General features: G+C 43.3%; 1 long non-coding RNA gene across 4 annotated transcripts; it reads left to right on the top strand.

Annotated features, from left to right (window-relative positions):
* LOC128323850 (uncharacterized) lies at window positions 1–25,446 on the top strand. Of its 4 annotated transcripts, none has more exons than XR_008306490.1 (4): window positions 1–25; window positions 4,746–4,864; window positions 15,371–15,538; window positions 24,588–25,446. It is a non-coding gene; the product is annotated as an uncharacterized LOC128323850 (long non-coding RNA). The 4 variants fall into 4 exon arrangements; XR_008306489.1 differs by lacking the exon at window positions 1–25 and adding an exon at window positions 45–794 and having other exon boundaries at window positions 4,752–4,864; XR_008306488.1 differs by lacking the exon at window positions 1–25 and adding an exon at window positions 45–794.
* Window positions 25,447–25,800: the final 354 nt, after the last annotated feature.

The raw sequence follows: 25,800 nt of genomic DNA, 5'->3' as shown, positions 1-25,800 counted from the left end.
GGAAGAGGAGCCTGTGATGGTTAAGGTCAGTTGGAATGCAACTGTTACTGGTCGGAAGATGTTCTCGATTGCAGAGGAGAGGAATCTATCTATCTATCTATCTATCTATCTATCTATCTATCTATCTATCTATCTATAAAAGGATAGTGGGCAGGGGTCTGCAAAAAGAGGGGTCGTGAGGGAAGAAAGAGCCCCTTCAGGAGAAGGAGGCTGCCATTATGTGAATTAGATGAGGAAACAAGATGGACAAGATATGTTAACTCCGGGAGGGACAGAGAGAGAAGGAAGGAACAAACGAACGAACGAACGAACGAACGATAGAGGGGGAAAGCAAGTGGAGGAGAGAGAAAGAGAGAGAAAGGGAGGGGAAGAGAAAAAGAAGGAAGGGTGAGGGATGGGCCGAGCCTGTTAGTGGCCTAAGGGGAACGAGTGGTCATGGCGGCAGGAGAAAAGAAGGGCCCAGTCAACCACTGCTGCTGTTTGGGTCATTGGTGTAGGGAGGCAGGCAGGCAAGGGATGGGCCCGGGCCTGTCAGCAGCCTGAGGGGAACAAGCGGCCATGGCAGTGGCAGTAGAGAGGAAGAGCCCAGTCAGCTGCTGCTGCTGCTCCTGTGGGGAGGAGCAGGATCAGTGCTCGGGTGAGGGTGGGGAGGTCTCTGGAGATAGGAGGCTTCAGCTTGGCCAAGAGGCACCAGCTACGCTGCAGTCGAAACCAAGAGGGGTGAGGTGAATAGAAGCAACCAGATGGAGGAGGAGGAGGAGTGCAGCTCAAGTGAGGGTGGAGAGATCTCTGAGGTGAGTGAGGCTGTGGCAGGGGGTGAGGGGAGCCATCAAGTACTAGCGTGCAGATACTCTGCGCAGGTTAAGCTAGTTTAAATTAAAAATCCAAAAGGCTTCACATTGAAGTAATTTAATAGATGGATCTTTGCCTTTCTTACTTGATGAAAAAAAAAAACATTGGAAAAGAACTTTAGCTCATCCACTCGGTGATTGAACTCCAAAAATGTGCAGTTAATGGGGCCTCAAGACTGCCTGTTATGATTTTGCTTTTATGTTCAATTATATGGGTTTTTAATGGTCTACTGGTTTGGCCCACATAAATGAGTGAACAAGGGTAAATAATAATGTAGACCACTTGTGATGTAAGGCAATTCGTTATCTGATCAAATTGCCATTGTTAGGATTAACAAATTGCTTAATTTGCACAGAATGAACAAGAACAATGGCCACATCTATAGTGTCCTATAAATCTGGTACTAGAATACTGCATTGTAAAGTGATTGATGTCAGAACGAACTACATGGTCCTTCAAATTTGATGTTCTATGAAAGCCCTTTCCTGATAGTATATCACAATCTGGAAGATCTTGGACTATATGCCAATGTCTCTTAATTATTATTATTTATTCGATTTCTATACCACCCTTCCAAAAATGGCTTAGGGCAGCTTGCACAGAGAAATAATAAATAAATAAGATGGATCTCTGTCCCCAAAGGGCTCACAATCTAAAAGAAACATAAGACAGACACCGGCAACAGTCACTGGAGGTCCTGTGCCAGTTGGATAGGGCCAGTTACTCTCCCCCTGCTAAATAAAGAGAATCACCACATTAAAAGGTGCCTCTTTGCCAAGTTAGCAGGGGCTTAATGATCTGTTTAATTAAATTAGCTAGGGGGCTACACTCCATGGAACAAACAATTTGGACTGGACAACAGAAGGTTTGTTTTCAGACAATATGTGTCTGACTATCCCTTCTGTCTGTCTCACAGCCAAGTCTGTAGTATGTTGGGGAAAACCCCTGTTTTTTAACCCCTGGGAATATGTCTCCCTTTGTTTTTTAAATATATTAGCACTTGTACAGTTTCTTTTTGATCTTAAAAACTATCCAAAAGGAATCTTATCTTTGATATGTCTAGGATGGAAACTTTTATAGTGTACGATGGAAAGTCTATCCATAGGTTTACAGTATCTTCTCACCAAAATGTTATAGGCCTCTTTGCACACAGTAATGTCTAAAAATGAAATAGAATTATCATTGACATGTCCAGTGAATCTTATATGTGGATCAATCAAATGAATCCAATCCAAAAAGGAAGGTATAAGACAATCAGATTGGACAATAATGAACATATCATCTATAAATCTGCCATAATATAGAAAATCATTCTTGTAAGGATTGGTGCCTTCATTTAAAATGATGTTGGTCTCCAAATGGGCCATATGTAAGTTAACAATGCTGGGAGCAACTGGGCTACCCATAGCAACCCATCGCAAAGTAAGGGAAGGAAGATATGCAGGGATTTGTTATCATGTGTTCAGGTGGTAGTTGTGAAATTGCTTCCCACTGCCTCCACCCCCCCACCAGTCCTGGTCCCTATCGTAACTTCTGCTTCCTCCCTGGCACTTGAGTACTATGTAGTGTCACTGCTGCCATCTTTGTCACACTGCCATTTTAAAGATATGTGTACCTGGAAAGAGGGTAGTGGTGCCTGTGGTGTTCTTGGTTAATCCATTCCTTGATCCAGGTCAGCTTTTGAATGGGGCTTTAGTTACTTGTATTCTAGTCCTGGAGTAGAGGCGAGCAGGGGCAGAGCGAGGCCAGCGGCAACCCGGGTCCAGCCCACCGCCCTGGCCCCCTGTGTCTAATGGCAGATGTTGATAAGCCACTCATCCTGCATCTGATGTCAGGCAGGGAGAGTTGCTCCTGGCTGCACTGTGAACATGGTGCTGGTTTAGCTTACAAATGGAGTTGTGCGACCCTGTTTGCAAGCACAATCCCCGGGCAGCGCCACGTTCACAGCATGGCCCCTTTTGCAAGCAAAGCTACGCCCCCTACACAGGGGGCAGGGCTGGGACACCAGGCATGGCCCCTGATTGGCGGTGGCCCGGGTTCTTCAAACCCATTCATTCAATGGTGGCTCTGCCCCTGGAGGCGGGGTTAACAAACAGCCAGTAGCAAGAGCACTGAAGTCAGCCTGCACTTGCCTCTCTGTCATAATATCTATTCCATTAAACTATTAATATTCCTGATTCCACCCCAGTACTCTCTCCCTTGGATTTTACAATGAAAGGATGAGGGTTAAGACCTTGTGGGGAACTGGCAGGATGTAGCAACTCATACGGCTTAGGCTAGAGTTGGAAAGCAGGGAATCGTTTCTATGAGACTTCCTTCCTTCCTTCCTTCCTCACAGTTAGAGACCCAAGTTCAAAACTTCAGTTGGCTGATCTGGGTCTTAACTGAAACTACATGCGTAACATTAGCAGTTATTTGCATCAAATAACTAAATACTAAATGAGATAATTTTTCCCCCTCTTCAACCTAAGCTTTATAGATTTGAGTATGATTTATAAAATGCCACATGCAATGCAAAAAGAAACTGCACTGGGAAATCTAATTCAAAACCCATTTCATGTTTTTCTATTAATTTCTGCTGACATTGGATTAGGCCCTTTGTCAGTATTATCCTTAATTCTAAGAGGTAGCATTATGCTATGGAAAAAGTCTGCACTGCTTTTGTAAAGGCTTTTGTCTTGTTAGTGAAAAGAAGCCGAGGATTCAAAGCTAAAGCCCCTAGTTTTGTATAAAACAAAGAAATGATCCATCTGGGCATATCACAGAGAACACATTAAGGAGCTAAAGCTTACAGCACCACTGAATGATCATGAAATTTCTGAAAGCTGTTGACACTAAAGGGATACTTGTTAATCTTCTATATATGCCTAGCTCTCCAGTTCACATGATTCTACTTTAGCATGAGTTTACAGAGATAATACAAGGCCCAACTACACATGACACAAAAATGCACAAGGCACTGTTCTTGTAGACATATCTACGATATGGAGATAGTAATGTAGACCTACCTTCTTAGATTATTGGGAGGACTACTGAAATAATGTAAGTGAAAATTTTTGAACTCTCTAAAATGCTACTGAATTGCGAAGTATTATTATCTAAGTGTATGCTTCATTCTCCAATTGAATTTAGTTGAGGTCCATTATGATCTTGGAGATATTATTTGTAATTAGAGGAACTGTGGTGAGCTTTAAACAATATGTACTTCCTCCAAAGGCATTCCACTGAGCTCTGCTTCAGTACCCTGAGAAAAGCAATGCCCTTGAAGTACCGTAATTGTATGACTGCAAATTTACACCATAACCCTAGAAGGGTAATTCTAAATTCTGGTGTTCTCTGCTGGAATTCATAAGACTGTACCTGAAGGTTCTGTGTCCAGGACAAAGAATTGGAGTGTGCATGAACCATGGTCCATGTAGCGGTTCACCGGTTTGTGGTTCTGTGAACCAGTTCATTCTGGTTCAACCCAACCATGATTTGAGGGTGGTGCTAGGCGGGGTGGGGGTGGCACGAGTGGCACCTTTAAAAGGTTCTTTCATGCATGACTGCCGCTCCATGCAGCTTCCTGCTGTGGCAGTGCTCTACCTAGCAGCCCACGCATGGCGGAAGCACAGTGCATGCATGAAAGCCATTTGCATGGTCAGCATGATGTTGCTGACCACACAAATGACTTCCATGCCTGCTTCAGAGAATACAGCAGGCTTCCATGCACCCAAGCTAGAAAAAATTCCCTGTCCTACTGTTGGCCTAGTAGCAAGCATGCTGTTGGCCTAGTAGCAAGTTGTTCATGTTGCACAGTGATTCCTTGATTTAGAAAGAATTAAAGAAGAAGCTTAACTTTAGTTGCAGAAACATCTTCATTATTTATTATTTCTTAACACTTGCTAACAAAGTAACAGATGCTTCTGTAAGAGGGAGAGAGAGAAACCAACTGAACTGATAAGACATCCAGTCAACAGAACTGAAGACTGACTCCAACCCTAGGACCCAACATAGAGACTTACATACAGAGGTAAGCATGCCTTAGGCAAGAAGAGAGACAATTCTTAGTTACACAGGAAAATTCCATCATTCCCCTTCTCATTGTCTTGTTCTTCAGTTCACAAGTCCCATTGCGTCCCACAAATACTGAAATACGTTTCTTTTTCTTCATGATCCCCACTGCTCATTAAGGTCATCAAGAGAGATCCGTCTCTGGATGCCACCAGCTTGTCTGGTGGTGACTCAGGAGTGGCCCTTCTCTGTAGTCGCTCTTGGGCTGCGGAATGTGCTCCCTATAGACATTTGTGCTTTGACATTTTTTCCAGCCTTTAATAATAAATAATAATAATTCGATTTCTATACCGCCCTTCCAAAAATGGCTCAGGGCGGTTTACAAAGAGAAATAACAAACAAATAAGATGGCTTCCTGTCCCCAAAGGGCTCACATTCTAAAAAGAAACGTAAGATACACACCAGCAACAGCCACTGGAGCTACTGTGTTGGGGGTGAATAGAGCCAGTTACTCTACCCCTGCTAAATAAAGAGATATCACCACGGTAAAAGGTGCCTCTTTGCCCAGTTAGCAGGGGTATCTGCTAATCTCTTTAGAAGAGCCCTTTAGACAAAATTTTTTTAGCCTGACTTTTAGTAATTTTTGAATGTTTTAAATTGTTGTTTTGCTCTGTTTTTATTGTATTTATTTGTGCAAACCGCCTAGAGCCTTTGGAGTCAAGTGGTATATAAATAAATAAATAAATAAATAAATAAATAAATAAATAAATAAATAAATAAATAAATAAAAATAAATTGATCTATAGTTAAAGGTTTTTTGAGTATGTCTGCTGCCATCTCCTCTGATGCACAGTATTTTATATGGATCAAATTTTTCTCTTGCAAGTCCAAGTCCATAGTTGCATCCTATTGCTTTCCTACCTTCAGGTAACTCTACAAGAGTCCATGTTTTCTTCTTATGGAGTAATCCAATCTCCTCTTTTGCTGCTTGGAGCCATTTACGTGTTTCTGAATCAGGCATTCCTTCAATTTTATGCCCATTTGTAGGTTCCAATATTTTTTTCTTCTCTGGCTGCCAAAGATAATATTTTAGGTGGTACTTCTTTTATTATGTCTACTTGAGCATCTCACTTCTGGTTCATTCTCTGTCCCCCTTTCTCAATTAGATCTCTCTACTTTCTTGTAGCTTTTTATTACTTCCTCATTTTGTTGTTGTGTTTGCTGGTTACCCTCCTCATTTATTGGAAAGGCTGAATCACAGTTAGATATTGCATTGGCATTTCGCCTTGGTCTCTCATCAAAATATGCAACACTACACAGTTTAGCAGTTTCTGAGAAAAGATAAAGTATTCTGTAGTTTTGCTACCCAGTTCATACATATGAATATTCCTTCTGCACTCTAATTTTCCTCTTTGTTCTTTAGGAATATATGCATACGCCTTACATTCAAATACTCTCAGGGGCAGAGTCACCATTGGGCACACAGGTTCAAGAAAACTGGGCCGCCACCACCAGACATGCCCCCCGCGTCTGTCATCAGACACAGGTGGTGTTATTTCACTCCCAAATGGGGTGCGGCCCTGTTTGGGAGGGAGATTGGCCAGAGCTGCATTGGCAACGTGGCTGGAATGGCTCTCCCTGCCTTTAAAGGCAGGGAGAGTCATTCCAGCCCATGCTGCCCAATACAGCGTGGGCTGATCTCCCTTCCAAATGAGGCCGTGCGGCCCCATTTGGGAGGGAGACCACGCCCCCATGCCTTACATCAGACATGAGGGTGTGGCTAGCCAGCCTCTGGGTCTGACATCAAATGTGGGGGTGGGGCCAGGGGGCCACAGCTGTGGCTGAACACAGGCTGCTGCCAGCCTCCCTCCACTACCCCAATACATTTTAAGTTAGGTGTTATCCCATTCCACAGTTCAAAAGGTGTTTCTTCTTTCGTTTTAGTGGACAGTCTATTCTGCAAATAAGTTGCAGTCATTATAACATATCCCCAGTATTTATTTTCCAGACCTGAATCAAGGAGCATACTTCTGGACATTTCAGTTAAGGTTCTGTTCTTTCTCTCTGCAACCTGTTTTTCTCTAACGTATAAGGTATTGTTTTCTCATGTTTAATTCCTTGTTCCTTTAGGTATTGCTCAGTATCTTTTGCAGTATATTCCCCATCATGGTTGGTGCACAATGTCATGGTTTTCCCCCAAACACTGCTTATTCTAGTCACATATTCTTTAAGTTTTAGCAATACCTCAATTTTCTCCTTGAATACAAACATAAAGAGAAAAATCCTCTATGAAAGTCAGAAAACAAAGATTATTTCCTGATGTTTTTATTGGGAAGGACCAACAAACCTCACTGTGAATTAAATCCAATACCACATTAGATTGCCTTTCTGCGGTTGATGCATATGTGCTCCTTGTTGCAGTTGCTTTAATACAATCAATGCATTTGACTTCAGATTTGCATGGTTTGACCTTTAGGTTTGTTGCCAATTGCTCTTTTACTAATTTTGAATAGCATTCATTGCTTTGATGTCCAAATCTGTGGTGCCATAAACTCATGCAATCTTTGTGTACACACTCATTTGCAACATTAACTTGCTCCCTTTTGTGATCTATTTCATACAATTCGTCATCCCTCAGCATGCCTTTCATTAGAAGCTTTCCTTCTTTTAAAGCAAAGCAATAGTCCCTTCTGAAAAGAACTCCACATCTATGCCTTATGGATGTCTTTACACTCATCAGACTGTTTTGCAAATTTGGCACATAGTAAGTCTCTGGAGTATATACGTCATTTATTTTATTTGCTCCAAGAATACACTTCAGGTAAACTTGCCTTTTCCTTCTGCAAAAATATATTCCCCATTGGCAAGGTATATTGGTATTTTATGTTCCACTAGTATTTTTAAGCCCGTTATAATAACGGGCGCTAGATTCCCCCCCCCCCTTATTCCTTCTTCCTTTCTCTTGTCCTTGTTTTTTTGTTTCTTTTTTCTTTCTGTCTCTCTTCCTTTCTTTCCTTTCCTTCCTTTTCTCGTTCTCCTTTTCCCTCTTTCTCTCTCTCTCTTTTTTTTATTCTTTTCTTTCTCTTTTCCTCTTTTCTTTCTATAATGGGTGCACTCTTTGGGGCTGGTGGCTTTTTCCTAATTTTTTTTCTTTCTCTTTCTCTTTTCTCTCTCTCCCTTTGTTCTTTACTTTTATCTCTATTATTTTCTCTTCCTCCCTCTTTGTTTATTTTGTTCTTTTCTTTCCCCTTTCTCTCTTCTCTCTTTTTCCTTCTTTATTTCTTTTCTTTTATCTCACCCTTGGCTGCTGGGGGGGGGGCATTTTTCAACTTTGCTATTGGTCGGCCGGGGAGAGGGGGATGGAATGGCGGCTGTGGGCATTGTTGTTTTTTACTCATTTGGCTCTTGGGCAGGGGACATTGGACATGGCTGCTGCTCTTGTTTGTGGCACTGTGTGTTTTTCACATGTATGCTTGTAGCTTTGTTTGGTTTGGGGGGGGTGCTTGTGTGCGACTTTGAGTGGTGTGCTTGGGCGCCGGGCTGGACCCGCCATTGCTGCCTCTGGGCTCTCCATGGCCGGGCTGGACCCGGTGCCGCCATTGCTCCTCTCCTGGCGGTCAGGCCGGCCCCGCCGCCGTCGCCAATGCCTCCCTGCGGCTGGTCCGGGTGCGCCATCGCTGCCTCTGGGCTCCCGGTTGGGTGGTGAGTGCCGGCCCCGCCGCCATCAGTGCCGCCCGCACCTGCCGTCTTCCCCTTGGCCCCGGCGTCCGACTTTCCCGGCCCTGGTGTCCTCTTCCCTCCCGCCTCCCAGAGTGCCGTCCCCGCCGGCCAGAGTGCTGCCCGCCCCCACTGTCTTTCCCTTCCCGGTGTCCTTTCTTCCTCCGGGCGGACAGAGGCGGCAGCAATAGAACCGGCCAGCATGGCCGCCTGGTGTCAGCGGTCGTGTCTCCCTTGGTCTGTTCTGGGCATGTGCTTCGCGCATGCCCAGAACAGCCCAGTGAGACACGGACGCAGACCCCAGCGTTCTAAGGCACGGACACACACTTACCATCTTATTATAGAGGATGCTTATTTCAGAAAAATCTTGTAAATTATTGAAGAAATGTAAATTAGCTCCACTATCCAAATATATTTTGTTTCTACTTTGACTTGTATCAATCCTGTAGAGAATTCCTCTTGCAATGCATCACTTCCCATTACTCGCAGCTTAACTTTCCTTTCTTTGGTTTCCCTATTGCATAGATGAGACTAAAAATTGGCATTTCAATTTTGGTGCTATAATGATTATTTAAATGAGAGATGTTCTTTACGAAAGTTGTCCCTTCCCCCCACTCAAAGAAGAGTACAGCAGTAGTCAGGACTAGGGATGTGCACAGAACCGGTTTGGAGGACCTTTATGGGCCTCCAAACCAGTTTGAAAGACCAGCAGTTTGGCTGATTCAAAGGTGGGGGGGTCTCTTTAAAGATGGGGAGAGTGCTCTTACCCCTCCCACTGCATTTCTCCCGCTACTGCTGCCTTTTTAAATGGTCCGGCGGAGTGGCAGCATACCTTCTTGCTGCCCTGGTGCCTTCTTGATCCAGAAGTGACTGGAAGTTGTCGCTGTGCATGCACATGCACAACGTGTCCTTAAAGAGATGCCCCCACCTTCAAACCAGCAGACGCTGGTTCCGTGCACACTGCTACTCTGGACTAGCACTTTGCATGGGCAGCCATGCATGTTCTAGACAATTGTTACTCTCTTGCTTAAGCAGGAGAAGGGACGGTTTTCACCTAACTCTCCTTCCCTCCAAAACCCACTGTGTGTCACTAAAAGATGACCCTGTGTGTCTACAGTGGGCTTTAGAGGGAAGGGAAATTGGCTAAATTGTCCCTTGCCTTGCTCAAGTGGCAGCACTGGGATCTGGAACTTGCACTGCTCTATGTGCACAGTGCTAGTCTAGGATGGATGTCATCAGTAAAAGTTATTCGCTCATTCATTCATTCAAAATATGTGTGTGTGCTTTGACCACATCCAGTCCTCCCAAGAAACATAACCTGAAATGGTTGGCACCAACATTTTAATGGACATTTTCTTCCAGTTTGTTCAGAAATTTTAGTTTTTTACATCAAAATTCAAGCTTCAGATTTTGAAAAGTGGAATGCTGGCAATATCTTGGTGGAGTTGTAGTAAGATTCAGCCCCTGGATTGCTTGCCAATATGTGATGGGAGCAGCGCTGAAGAAATTTTAACAGGATAGATAATAGCTAAATGGATTTTTAGTACAAAGTGTAATTTTCTCCTTTCCTTTCAGTCATCACTTAATGGAAACACTTCCTAATTTCTTGATCTCCATAGTATTCTTCTTTGCTTTAAATTGCAGCTTTTCTCAATGGAGGTGAAGAGCAAATTGTCTTATAAAGCTACAGTTATCCAATAATAATATAAAAAGCATTTCTTTGATAGCCTGATACTTGGCATCATTCAGTTCACACAGCTTGTTATTAACTTCAAAAGGGCCTGGTGCAAGACTGTGTTCATGTACATAATGCATTTTGATGAAATGATACAGCTTTCTTTTGCCCTCTGCAACCCCATCACCCACATTAGAGCTCATCGTCTATTGCCATTTTCATTGTGGCATTCTTAAACTGTGCCTTTGAGTTGTTCTGACATAAAAGCCTTTAGAAAAGCTATTTATTGTTCCTCAGTAAAAGCTGGTACAAAGACTGGGGCCAAACTGAGGCATCTGGAATACAAACATAACAAACTAAAAGGTTTTCCTAGGAAAAGTGTGTGTGTGTGTGTGTGTGTGTGTGTGTGTGTGTGTGTGTGCACAAGAGCATGGGGTTAAAGGACAAATGCACATAAGACTACATAAAGATTTAGTCTTTATGTAGAAGAAGCCAACATCTGCAACCAAATCCTAATTATGGGTACAATTCAGCAAAAGTTAGTCATGACTAAGAACCATTAATTAGCCATGCAACCTGCTCCTATGCATGCTTATTCAAAAGGTTCCACTAATTTGTGGAAAATCATTATTGGCCTGATGACATAGCAATAGCACTTACATTTATATACCGCTTTATAGCCGGAGCTCTCTAAGCAGTTTACAATGATTTTAGCATATTGCCCCCAACATTCTGGGTACTCATTTTACCGACCTCGGAAGGATGGAAGGCTGAGTCAACCTTGAGCCCCTGGTCAGGATCAAACTTGTAACCTTCTGGTTACAGGGCGGCAGTTTTACCACTGCGCCACCAGGGGCTCTTAAATGGAATTTAGAGGTTCTGAAATCTGCATCACCATGACTGATGCAGATAGAGCATACTCTAGTTTTGCAACAGAAAGCTAGTGGCAGCACCAACACTTTGAGAATCCATCATTTATTTATTTATTTATTTAATTTGCCAAATGCCATAGTTGTAGAAAGAGCTGAAAACTGTGTAACTAGCCTTGTGGCTATACTGGAAGGGAAATTTAGCATCTGCATTGCGCTTGAGTAGGGCTACCAGTTCCCTCCTGCTTAAGGAGGCAGCCCTAACCTATCCCAAAAGAAGCATATAGCTGGTGAAAAAATATTGAACATGGTCTAGCTTTAATTGAGCACATGCTTCATATTCTCCCACTGAAATCAGTGGTTTTACATGACAGGCAGCCTTCCAACATTTCCAGTGGAAGAAACACTATGCCACTCACTGAAAGCAGTTTTATGTCATTCCACAGCAGCCCCATCACTCTTCCTCTTCCTAGTATGAGCCCTTTGGGGACAGGGAGCCATTTTGTTCATTCATTTATTTATATCTATGTGAACCACTTTGGCAACTTTTGTTGAAAAGTGGTATATAGATATTCATCATATTCATATATTCACCATTGGGACAGGGGACAAGTCTATCATTGACCACTAATCCTGATTGTTAGGATGCCTCCAAATACCAGTTGCAGAGCAGCGGCGGCAGAAGAGAGAACATGCCTTCATTTCCTGGTTGTCTGGCTTCTGGTGGGCCACTGTGTGCTGGCCTAGATAGGCTTTAGGCCTGATCCAGAAAGCCTGTTCTTGTGTTCTTCAAAATTGTCCTAGCAGTTCCCTAGCTATAGTGGAGGACTGCTGGTCATGTTGGCCAGTGTGATTTAAAAGTAACTTTAGGTTTCCTTTCTAACCAAAGTCAGGCCCCTTTTAAAAAGCTAATTGTTGTGTGGAACAACAGAAGTGTACATCAGAGAAATCTCTAGCAAGATCGCTTCAAAACTCTTTGTGCAATTCACTTCTATAGAAAAGCAATCCCTGTTTAAGTGATAGTGCAACTGCAAGGAGATAACAGACAGCAGAACCTATCCTAGTCGGTCAAATTAAACCTCTTTTGGTTTAATTTGACCAACTAGGATAGGTTCTGCTGTCTGTTATGTCCTTGCAGTTGCACTATCACTTAAACAGGGATTGCTTTTCTATAGAAGTGAATTGCACAAAGAGTTTTGAAGCTATCTTGCTAGAGATTTCTCTGATGTACACTTCTGTTATTCCACACAACAATTAGCTTTTTATTAGCTTATTATTCCTTTTGGGAAGACTCCCAAAAGGAATAATAAAATCATTACAATTTAAGAGCTCAAAACAGATGTGGTTCCGTGATAGAAAATTTAGGAGAAAAGCTCATCATCACTAGCCATGCACATAAAATGTGTTAAACAATCCTGAACCACAAGAGATTATCATTCAGTAATAAAAATACTTCCTACATTTCATCAGTGACTTTCACTGCATAGACTGGTAGATCTTTGCTAGTACTCTCTGAACCCAGTACATCCTTGTTGAAATTCCCTGGAAAATAGTACCAAGAATAAAAAGCTCAAGAGGATGCTGGTCCTCCGTCCATTTCAAAATAGCCTAAGGTTACAGTCCTAAGGGAATATTTCCCATTGAATTTAGTTGAGCTTAGTTCTGAGTAAGCATGCCTAGCATTTCACTATCAATCATTCTGTTCAAACCAAGGTATATAACAACCAGCTAGTCATGGTGAAATGACACATTCGCAAAGCCCAGGCCTGCTATTTAACTTGTTCTTATTGTTGTGTTTCTTCATTGAAGAAATTAAGGTGGAACTCACTGGTGTTCGCTGTTAACAAATATCTTGTCTCAGTAACAGAACGGAATTCCATAGTCTGAGCATGCCCCAAATAGCTACATTTAATAGCTGCAACATCAGCATAAGATCTGAGCCATATGCATGTTTACTCTGAAATCTCAGTAGTGATTTCAGTAAATCACCATTAAGCAGTGGTGTTTACTCTCAAATCAGTGTGCACCAGTCTACATTCTTAATGTTTGTGACATAGTAGTTAAAGCCAATTTATAGAACTGGACTACCAAATTGTTCCATTTGATTTGAAGCAGAATGTTTGTAAAAAAATTAAGACAGCCCAACCTGGATGCTCCAAAGACATCTGATAAAATGACACTTGTGACTAGTAGGATGGCAATCACATGATAATCACTCCTACGCATTGCTGGCAGAGGCGTATCTAGGGAAAATAGAGCCTAGGGCAAGCACTGAAATTGTGCCCCCTGTCCAAATATCTGACACCCATCTTTCAGATAACGTTACCATAATATCAGCTCAAAAATACAAGTCAAGCTCATTAATCTTTTAAAATTTCAAAAACTATTTAGCAGGGGATGTAGCCAGACCCCAAAATGCTAGAAAACTACAAATTTCAGTATGCTGGGGCTCATGAAATACCCAAATACTATGTGGAGGTGTACTTGGAAAATTAAACAGAAGTGCCTGTCTAATTCTCTACTATGCATTGTAGCATCACTATTACATAAGTTTTAAAAAATAAATGGAGCATTTGAGTTTTCCCAGATACTCTGAAAATAATTAAAGGATATGCAGAGTAAACTGTGTCACTGCTTGGAATATATTCTAGTATTTCAGAAAGACAGTAAAAATGAGAGCAAGAGAGCAAGAAACTCCCAGTGGGCCTTAATACTAAGGATTTCACACTGATTCAAAGACAAATTCACCATTAATAGCCATATTATTAAGACATCACATTTAACTCACTTATCACAAGTTGTTGTTGTTGTTTCCCTTCTTTTTCCTGCATTTATGCTTGCCTTGGGCCAAAATAAACCAATACATACATACACACTTATCACAAGAAGCAAAGTAAGAACAAATGAATACAATCCTAGATCATAAGCTTCAGCTCAGTATTCACAAGCCCTGATTCTCTGTACATAGTGCCAAACTGAATATGTGTACAGTTACTTATATTAAATTTTAAAAATATTTTTTACCTGTAGCCCCATTGGGGCACTCCTATAGGCTGTGGGTGGGGGGGGAGTCTGCAAACGTTACCCCTTCCTCCGCAGGCCTCTAGGACCTCACAGGGACCATTTGAGCATGTGCAGTGGCCATTTTTAAAAATAATTGTGTTTTTTTTAAAATGGCCACTGAAAACAAAATGGCCACTGCACATGCTCAAATGGCCTCTGCAAGGCCTGAAATGGCCTAGGGCCTCACAGAGGCCATTTGAGCATGCACGTGGCCATTTTGTTTTTGGTGGCCATTTTTTATTTTAATTTTTAATTTTAAGAAATTGTGCCCCCCTTTCAAGTGGCGCCCGGGGCATGTGCCCTGCCTGCCCTACCCCTAGATACGCCCCTGATTGCTGGATCATGTCTTCATTGACACTCAAACCAAAATAAAAGCCAGATATTATCTGAAACAAAGACATAGCTATCCTGTTTAACCTAAAACCATACCTAACTTAAAATCAGATCTAATTTGCAAGCAGACAAAGCAAAACAGAGCTGCCCTGAGGCACTGGAGCACTATGCCAGGATATATATTGGAGAAATAAATAAATAGTATGTTGCCTATTTACAGTATACAGAACAGTTTTCACTTGGTGTTCTACAGCACAATATAAAACATTTGCGATTTCCCCTCTTTTGTTCAGTTTCAATAATATTTTGATAGTTAAATCAAGCAATATGTGAACCAAGAATGCAATTTCTGCACTAGATCTTGAAAGAATGAACACTGCCATGATAAAATAGCACGTTCCACAATCCTGTTTTAAAGACAGTGTACATGTGTTTGAACTAATCTGAAGTGAACATAGCTGCAATCAGCTAAACCCAAATATAGATCGCAGTGGGTCGCAACAAGGGTTGAAGTAAGTGTGCAGCAGATCAAACTGTTAGTGATGCTAATGTCCATCTCGGAGAGAAAGATGGAACCTCCCCCCAAATGATCTAAATATAAAATGCTTTGGGAGTACATAAATTCCAGTTCCATTCAGAAACTGCAGATGGTTCAGAATATGGCAGCCAGATTATTGATTCAGAATATATCTCACAAGTGTTAAAACATCTTTAGTAATTAAGTAAGAGATTTAACAGCACCTTTCCCCCACACTTTGAACTTGCTCTTTAAGGAGGTGTGCAACCCCAAACTCTACTTAGGGCCAAAATACATGTTACGTTATGACCATCATTAAAGCTGACATGTTTTAATTTTTGTGTACTACAGGAACTGCTGAGGAAGGGATTCAGATTGGCACCACTGTGAAGGAAGAGAGGATTTAAGCATTGGCCACACCATTTGCAAAAGTGAATGATGATCATTTGCCCCAGAAGAAGAGCTCCCATTGGTGGCAAAATTAAGTACAAAGAAGACAAGCACATCAACTGTAATGAGGTGGTTTATCTAGCATGTAATTTCTCCCTCTAATGCCTCCATGGAAATTCTTTGGCTTAAAAGATAGTATTCTAATTATGTAAAGCACTATCCAATATTGGCAGATTTATACCACAAGTTATCCTGTCCCAACAATCCCCCAATTTTGAGGAATGGGTTTGGGGGCACAAGGGGCTGTAGTTGGAAATAGGGGGTGAGAAAGTCCCTTTCTGTGAGCTTCCATTCACTTTCAGATGTTTGGAATTGGATACAGTTCAGCCTTGCCACATTCAGCCATTTTAGCCACTGTCATCAATGGATCCATCTTTCCTTCAGCACAGCTTCTTCTTCTCCTCATATACTGCTTTTTGATGAAAATGTTCTCAAAGTGGTTTACATGGAGAAAGAAGAAGAAGGTAGTTACCTGTCCTCAAAGGCTCACAGTCTAAGAAGAAACACTAAGTAAACACCAGCAACAGTCTCTTAAAGGTATGCTGTGCTGGGGTTGAATAGGACCAGTTGTTCTCTCCCTGCTAAAACCTGGAATTTTCTGAATTCCAGATCCTCCTAGGAAGCTTAGAAATGGAGCAAGAGGGAAATATGCATTCCTTCTTTAATAATCCATTCTTGACAATCTCCAAGACTGTACAATGTATACTTTTTCAACTTTTGGTGGGGGCAGGTGCCACCTTTGCAGGAACCCCATTCACAAGTGCCACTGTCACCTGAGCTGACTGCTATGTACAGGAACAGGCAGCACAGCTGTCAATGCAGAGACAGAGAGGCTTCTCTTCTCTGCTTCCAGATCTCTCCTCCATTCTCTACCCTCTTGCCTGGCCCTGCCACTAATGAAAGACGGTGGCTACATAACTACATCTTGCCACCAGTGTGCCATTGCTTCAGCAGTCTTCACTTCTAGCAGGGTCAAAAGAGGTAGAGTAATGCCATGCTGTCCCCAGGGCAATGGGGCAAGTAGCACCTCCCACTGTGTGTACCTCCACCGCTGGAACTCATACCACCAATATAAAAGCACAGAACTGTATGCTTCTTTTCACGTGGGTAGATCTTTAACTGAAACTCTTTCCGCCAACCCAACACTTATCCTACAATAATTTCAACTCAGGACTTTAAAAAATAATTGCTAAAAAGTATAAAAATTACCTTATTAGAATAAGGCTTATAACACATATTAAGGGTATTCACAAAATGCACCAGGTGCACTCCTAGATGATCTGTGCTGCACCAAGCAGTGCTGATATCCGGTTGCAGGGATGATGCGTCCTAGATTCCAGATATCCCACAATGCCCTGCAGGATGAGCGTGGTGCATTGATGGAATCCCAGGAGACAGGCACTCTAGGCCTCTCTGTGTGTGCTCCAGCTACTTAAAGCCTGAGCATTCACATGATCCCAGCAGCCAGTTAAAGGTGCGCTCACGCCCTTAACCTGGGCTAAAGTCAGGGCTACAAAGTTGGGTTAGGCCGGGTGGGAGCACTGGGACCAGGAGTAATCGCAGCACTCCACACAAGCAGCCTAACCCAGGCTGGGCTGCCCTATCTTGAGTTAGGCCTCTTGTGAGAACAGCCTTATTGTGTTAACTAGCAGAAGTGCGGGGGTGGGGGTGGCAAATAGGATACTATTCCATCCTGAAAATTATTATTCCAATGAGAAATGACTGAAGCCCACTTTCTAATAAATGTATCACGTTGGAGTTCTTTAACCTTCTGCAGTATGTTGACATAGTTAGGAAAGCTACTGTCCATATACGATTGTATGAGTCCATTATAGATTAAAAGTCCAGTGGTTTCCATTTGGAGGGAATATTAATTGTTGCTGCAGGCAATAAGCGATGGCCAGATATGACATCCTCACTAACAGACATCCTCACTGAGCACATGCAGCAAAACAAAGACACACACATGCACAACTAGCATCCCTGTTTCTGAGTTTCATGTGCTGAGGGAGGGGGATGTGATTTTTGCTTATCCACCTCCCCACCAGAAGCACTCCAGGTGACCTGAAGTAAGTCCCCTCAGATAGGCTTGAAAGAGACTCCTGCCTGCAACCTTGGAGAAGCTGCTACCAGTCTGTGTAGACAATACTGAGCTAGATGGACCAGAGGTCTGACTTGGTATCAAGCAGCTTCATATGTTCCTATGTACATAAAGGTGTACAGAACGCTTCCAGGGGAGGGTGTTGCTGCAGCAACATTTACTCCACCCACACAAGCATCTGAGTTTTAGAAGCAGGGCCACAAGTAGTGTACATATGGTTTATTCTTCACTGCCAGTGCATGTTAGTAGGGATATCAGGCACTGTCTTTTAATCATCCCCAAATTTGAGGGGTTACTAGAAATATGACTGTTATCTCTTTGATCATTTCGGGCCTCCAACGAAATCACAGCAGAAGTGACTTCAGCTCAATTGGTATGCATACCAGGATCTTTGGATGGTTGTTACAAACTGCTGCTTTCTATACAATAATCACAGGGAAATCCCTGGTTAGAGTTACTAGGAGGCATAGTGAACTATAAGCTTCTCATATGTCAAGCCCCATGCAGAAGGAGGGCAATACAATTCCCATTTGTTTCAGCAGGGTTTGGCCAGGACCGATTGTCAATGGCTATCACCTATAGATGTCCATGCAAAACAAAATAATCCATAAATAATCCTTAAAAGCACAAATAACAAAGCATAGAATAGGCCACATGAATAAAATAGGAAACTGAACACTTACTTAACCTGTGAAATATAAATTAACTATTCAGCTGAACCCAGATAACTAATTTTTAGCACTATTAACAAAATCCATGTTAACATCTGCCAACAATGACACTGTGTGTGAAAAGCCTATCAGTATTATTTACTGCTATACTGCCATCTAGAGACAACTCAAGAAATTAAACAGCAGCCAAAATGTTAAGGGATGTTGAATTTGTGGTGTAACTTCCATCACATATATTAGTCCAGCTTCATAAGACTAATTCCATAATGTGTGAATTCTGAAAGCAAGGTCACGATTGGATGGTGGAAACATTGCAGATTTGCAGGTGAATGGTTGCTTTGATTGTTTTTAGTTTGATATTTCAAATCCATTAATTTGATAGACCCTTAATCTGAAATATTATAGTCTTTTATCAGTTAGTGAATGTATTTGTTATTATTACTTGAAGTAAGCATATGAATGTGTGGGACCAAGCTTATCCCATCATAAGACTTGCCAACTGAGTGGTATGAGATTTGGGTTCATGTGGCCATCATCAAGGAGTGATTGAAGATGTGGAGAAAGATGACCCATCATCAGCTGTTCCTGTTGCCATGGACAGTCGTTCTTTCTGGTACCTGTCCCTGCTAACTGGGCAACTGAGGCAACTTTTAAAGTGGTGGCACTCACATATTTAGCAGGAGGAGATCAATGGTCTCTAAGCAATCCCAGCACAATGTCCCGTCAGTGGATGTTGCTGGTGTCTCCCTTGTGTTTCTTTTTAGATTGTAAGCTCCTTTGGGGGGAGGAAATGGTTTTCTTCTACTTATTATTATCTCTACATACACCACATTGAGAATTTCTCTTTGCATGATGATGATAATGATGATGGTGATGATCATGATGGATATATCCAGCAGACTTACTCTGGCGGTTCTGAACCCCCTGCACTGCTGCAGGTATCTAAAGCAATGCCCATGGTATTGAGCAAGAGTGCTCTTGTGCTAATACTTAGCACTGCACAATCACAGTTGCGCAACACTGCATGCATTATTTCCAATGGATGTAGCATTCCACAACTGTGATTACTTAATTTGAAGTATTAGTACAAGAGCACTCTTGTGCAACACTGCAAACATTGCTTTAGATGCCTGCAGTAGTGTTGGTGGTTCAGAACTGCCTGTATTTGTCTGTATTGAATGTCAGCCATTAATAATGACTAACATGCTGTGCAGCATTACCACTCAGTAACACTGCCCTTCACAACAATGGGGGACCCTGTGGAAATGCTGCATCTGCAATGGCTGCTTCTGAACAGTGTCAGAGCTGCCCTGGAAGTCCACAGCAGCCCCAAGGTGCAGTGTTAAATAGCATAGGGAGTTTAACAGTGAGCCTACCCCAAGTCATGTGTTTGGTGGGTAGAAAGGTTGTAGTCAGTCCTTAGAGCCTTCATGGCTTGGGGAATGTCAACTGGAACTTTTCTAACATGGGGGCATCCCCAACTTTAAAGGCTGAACAGTTTAGGGGAGGCAATGCATCTTATAGACACATTGGCCCTTTGGGGCTAGCTTGGGGGAGCAGAGATCAGCCTTAGGGCTCTGATTCCACTTTGAGCTGGGAATGGATGTAATTGCCTGAAAATCTGAAGGATGCTGCTTGTTTGATCTGAGTTTCTAGTTCCTGCACTGACAAGGGGTGGAAAGTCCAGTCCACTTGCTTCTTACTCCTATGGTTGTTTGGCATAACAAAGCTATGGCCTTTTTCTTCCAAACCTCCTGCCTTGTGTCTTCAACAATGTGGGGACAATATTGCTTTAGAGCAGGGGCATAGCAAGGTTGGAGTGGGCCCAGAGACAAGATTTTAAAATGCCCCCCCCCAAGTCCAGGGCCTCCGCACACCCCAGGCCCCCAAGGATTTAAGTCTGATATTCCAAAATAAGTATGCTGCCTGCAAATACATTTCACTGAATACACACACACACACGTCACAATATATAGTGATATACATTGAGTACTATACATTTGTATTACTTTTAATGCCTAGAACACACTAGAAAGATGAATTATTAAAATAGGCCCCTCGCTGCAGATTAGCAAAGGAGACTTTCAACCATGCAGGGTGAACCTATGTTTGTTTTCTCAGAATTCTGAACAAATTCAGTCAAGTTTGATTGCAGGAGGTTTTTCACACGAGGCTTTTAAAGCCCTTTAAGACACATCTCCTCTGGAATGGAGGTGCTGCATTCACATGTTGGCCAGATTTACCCTGAAGTCCCTGCAAGTTATTGGGGAGCAGTTCACACACAAGAAAAATAAAATAAAAGCACCACACATGCTTCACAGTTCTCACTCAGACCTTCTGGGTTGCAAAACAACTTGAACATAAGTGCATTTATAAATGAATGAATGAATGAATAAAATTAATAAAATACTGTTCCAGAAGTTTTTGCAATTTTCTGCCATGAAACAAGCCACTTATAGGACTTTTTAGATAGTTTTTTTAAGTCAGCAAATTTTCCAAGCTGTTTCAAAATAAATATTCAGAGACTTCTCGGTCCCTCCCCCCCCACCCGCATATCCAAGCCCTATGGCAAGCAGATCCCTATATATGGGGGGGGGGGGAAGGTAACCACAAAAAGGAGTTCACACTCTACCTGGCAAATGCTGGTCTGGGTTAAGCAGGGCAGCAAGGGGTCTTCTGCTGCAGAGAACACTCTGGCTGCCTCCTCCTTCCTGGCTTGCTTGGGCCCTACTCGAGTTCAGGCTTCACTGCGGCCTACACGGAGGCCTCCGTGGAAGCCCCGCCGATCAGCTGAGAGGCGGGAGAAAAGGAGCTCTTTGCAGCTTGCCTGCTGCTTCGATTGAGGGCCAGCAGAACAAGCAGGAGAGATGGCGAAGAGGGCAAGTGGCTGAGAGGCTATGGGGCTGGGCAGGCGGCAATGGGGAGTCACATGAGGTGCCTCTGGGGTGCCCCTCCAGGCAGTGGGGCCCCCAGACAACTGTCTCCCCTTGCCCTATCATTGTTACGGGCCTGCTTTAGAGAGCTAAGGGCAGAAAAACTCTGAATAGAAATGTCATCATCATCATCAGAAGAAGAAGAAGGCACAACTCTTAACCAGTCTGCAAAAAAAAAAAAAAAAGTATACTGTTATCTTATGAGAAACGGATTGTGGGCTGTGCTTCATTATATGCCCTCACATAGAAATAAATGTTTTCCTGCTTTTCGATTGCATCCAGCTCAAGGGAAGAGTTCTGTGAAGCTCGAATGCTTATATACCACATATGAACTTTTATCCTGGTTTTATTACCCTAAAAGTTTTTGCTACTGTTCTTAAAACAGGTAATCTTACATGATCCATTTAGCCTTTCAATATATGGATGAGATAGTTAAATAATGGTTTATAAAAGTGAATTATTCTTCACATTCAGAGTAGCAGTATTTCTTTACAAGTAGATGATGGCTTGAACTAGTGATATGGAAGATGATATAAGGTGTAGGGCACCTAGTTTGATTATTCAGTAGTGAAGGAAATGTACTCTACATATGTTCAAGAGTACTTTCCTGCCATAAAAATCCAATATAATGCCAAGGCAGTTCGTAGATGTGATCCCCAAAATGAGGTACGGATGGCTGTGATTAACTTCACAGATGGATGTGTCCAGAAGCATGCAGAGGCACAAGAAAAATCTACAGGTGTGCTGAAGGGACAAGTACTACATGTGCAAAAATAAAGGGCATATCTTCATAGTGCACATGCACCCCCATTAGCTCCAAAATTCACCAGCTGCTAGGCTATACCAGGACTGACCAGCAGCCTTCATATATATTTATTTATTTTATTTATATACTGCCCTTCCAAAATGGCTCAGGGCAGTTTACAACATCATAGCCCTGATCTTCAATGAGGACATAACCAGTAGGGGTGTGCATAGAACTGGTTCATCTGGTTCGATTTGAATCCGGACCGGATTCAAACTGACCCGGCCCAGTCCAGTTTTGGGTCCAAACAAAACTGTTCCAGTCTGGTTTGACCATCAAAACAGGCAAAAGTGGTTTGCAAGCCAGTTTGGTATAGTTGTAAAGGGGAATCTGGCGAGAATAGGGGATTCCCTATCATAAGGCAGGGTGGTAAGCGAAAGGGTCCTTAGTACCCTTTTTTCTCAGGCAGCAGAGATTATCTGGAGATATCAGAGGTGGTGGTGGCTTCTCCAAGCCCCCTGCCAGCCTCCGAAATGGTAGCGCAGACACCCAGGCTGTCATTCAGGAGGCCGGCAGTAGGCTTGGAAGAGCCGTTGCTGCCTGCCACCTCTGATGTCTGTGACAACTCTCCTCCTCTTTCAGAGTATACCCACAAACTGGCCCACAAACTGGTTCTTAGAACTGAAACTCTGACCGCCCAAACTGGGCTGGTTCGATTCGAGCTGTGGTTCAAATCGAGCCACTTTGCACATCCCTAATAACAAGTGCATTGCTATGAATTTGACTCTTTGATTGCATCAACCATGTCAAGTTGTGGGATATCCTTAGGAAAATGGGCATCCCAGAACTTTTCATTGTTCTCATGAGAAACCTATACACAGGAGCAGGAAGCCCCAGTACAGACAGAACATGGTGAAACAGACTGGCTCCAGATTGGCAAAGGAGTAAGACATGGCTGTATACTCTCTCCTTATTTATTCAACTTATGTGCTGAAAATATACTGAGAGAAGCTGAATTGGAAGAAGATGAGGTGGTTTTAACGTTGGAGGAAGAAACATCAATAACCTGCACTACACTGATGACACCACTCTGATAGCTGAGAATGTGGATGAATTGCAAGCTCTAGTAATGAAAGTCAAGGAGCACAGTGAAAAATGGGACAACTAAATGTAAGGAAGACTAAACTAATGACAACGGTTACAGCAACCAGCCTCAGAACTGATAATGAAGTTATTGAAGTGGTGGATAGCTTCTGCCTTTTAGGATTGACCATCAACAATAAAGGATCCAGCAGTCAAGAAATACGACATAGACTAGCACTTGGTAGGGTTGAAATGAAGGCCTTGGAAAGGATATTTAGATGCCGTGATGCATCTATACCTACGAAGATTAGAATTGTTCAGACATGGCTTTTCTTGTGACACTCTCTGGATGGGAAAGCTGGACTCTGAAGAAGCAGGATAGAAAAAAAGTATTGACACTTTTGAACTTTGGTGCTGGAGAAGACTTTTGAGGATACCATGGACAGCAAGAAAAACAAACAAGTGGATCATAGAACAAATCAATCCAGAATTTTCACTCAAGGCACAAATGACCAGGCTCAAACTACCATACTTTGGACACATTATGTGAAGACCCAGCTCCCTTGAGAAGTCCATAATGCTGGGAAAAGTTGAAGGAAAAAGAAGAGGACAACGAGCAGCAAGGTGGATGGGCTCAATTATGACAGCAACGAAAGCATCACTGAAAGACCTAAAAGCCCTAGTTGAAGACAGATCATCCTGGAGAGAATCTATCTATGTGGTCACTAAGAGTCAACACTGACTTGACTGCACTTAATCAATCTATCAATTAACTATTTAATAACTTCATGAGGAAGGCAAGGAAGGTCATTCATGTTGTGCAGGTCAAAGGAGGTATGGAAACTTCTTGGTGTTAGAGCATGCCAATTACATCATTAGTGCATGCCAGGGGGAAAGGTATCCAGGCAGCACCTGGCATGGAATTTGGTGGGTCCCCCAGATCTTATGGTGGGTATTTTTTAAACAGACTCCAAAAGCAACTGTAGAATTTGGGGTTTTCAAAAATGTAACATCAGTCATAGTTAGTAGAATAACCTGATTGTCATATACTTTTAAAGACACTTGTTAAATTTACCAGTTATTCTTTAATTACTTATCTTCTGTGTCCAGGCACACAGAAAACTAGATGAGGCTGCCTCAGGAAAGGTTGTGCCAATAGCTGTGCTTTCCAGACAAATGAACCATAAGAGATTAGTTGACAGTAGGAACATAGGAAGCTACCATATACCGAGTAAGATCATCTGGCTCAGTGTTGTCTACACAGACTGGCAGTGACTTCTCCAAGTTTGCAGGCAGGGATCTCTCTCAGCCCTATCTTGGAGATGCCAGAGAGGGAAATTGGAACCTAGATGCTCTTCCCAGAGTGGGTCCATCCCCTAAGCATCTTACAGTGCTCACATGTAGTCTCCCATGCAAATGCAACCAGGGTGAACACTGCTTAGCTAAGGGGACAAAGCCATGCTTGCTACCACAAGACCAGCAGATGACAGTAGGTGGGCTGTCATCTGCTCTTCGATTACAACCATTCAGTGGCCTCACTTAAGGCAGTGTCATAAGATTCTTCTTTTTCTTTTGCCGTTCACAGATGTATGAGTTTCAAACAAAAGTCTTCAACCAACAGTTCAAACAAACAATTTGCCTCTTCTTTTTTCTGGGCAGCATTCACTTGAAACAGCTTGTCAGGACAGTGCATTGTGAATCTTCCTACCATCAGCACTAACTCTGGAATATTATGAAAGAAAGACCCTTTCATAGCACCTGGTGCAAAAGTGTTCAACATAACTTCTGTGATATGGCTTTGTCTGGGAATTATCCTAGGAAACAACTGACAACATTTGTATGAAAACCCTTAAGACACATTAACAAAGCTCTTAATGATATCTAGCTATACTGTTATCCTATATAATAAAAGGCTAAGTGAGTGGCCGTGGCTTTGGAACGTTGGGGATCTGCGTCCCTGCCTCCCTGGGCTGTTCTGGGCCTGCGCGAAGCGCAGGCCCAGAAGAGCCCAAGGGACACAGGACCTCAGAAACCAGTGTCCCACAGCCACGGGCGGCCATTAGCCGGTGTGTGGCGGCGGGGGAAAGTGGCCGAGGCGGCGGCGGAGCCGCCGCCTCAGCCATGAGCTGCGGCACAGCGAGAGGAGGCCGAGGCAACCAGAAGCGGCCGCCCTGAAAAAGGCGAGGGCAATGGCGGCGGGGGAAGACCGAGACGGGGGACAGGGAAGCTGGGCAAGGTGGCGGTGAAGCCGCCAACGAGGCCCCCGCCCGCTCACAGCCGTCGCCGCCGCCTGCTCACCCGCCCTCCCAGCTGCCCAAAATGAAGCTGGGCGAGGTGGCGGCGAAGCCGCCAACGAGGCCCCCGCCCACTCACAGCCGCCGCCGCCTGCTCACCCGCCCTCCCAGCTGCCCAAAATCACCTTCCCCGCTCCCCCCCAAAAAAGATTAAGGGCCAAAATGGCCCATGAGAAGGTCGCCGCCCCCGCCTATCGCCCTCCCAGCTGTTGAAGACCACCTTACCCGCTCCAGCCCGAGGGAAAAGAGAGGAGCTCACGAGCAGAGCTCCTCTCTGTGCTAAGTCACTGCTCAAACTGCCGCTATGGACGCAAAGGACGCCTATTGCGTCCATTGCGACAGTATAGGCAGCAGCTTAACACAGAGAATAGCTCTGTTTCCGAGTTCCTCTCTTCTCCTTCGGGCTGGAGCGGGTAAGGTGGGCTCCGGCAGCTGGGTGCGCGGGAGGGCGATAGGCGGGGGCGGCCACCTTCTCATGGGCCATTTTGGCCATTATTCATCCAC

Source organism: Hemicordylus capensis, chromosome 4, assembly GCF_027244095.1.
Source record: "Hemicordylus capensis ecotype Gifberg chromosome 4, rHemCap1.1.pri, whole genome shotgun sequence".
Classification (NCBI taxonomy): Eukaryota; Metazoa; Chordata; class Lepidosauria; order Squamata; family Cordylidae; genus Hemicordylus; species Hemicordylus capensis.
This window is presented reverse-complemented; position numbering and strand designations above follow the sequence as displayed.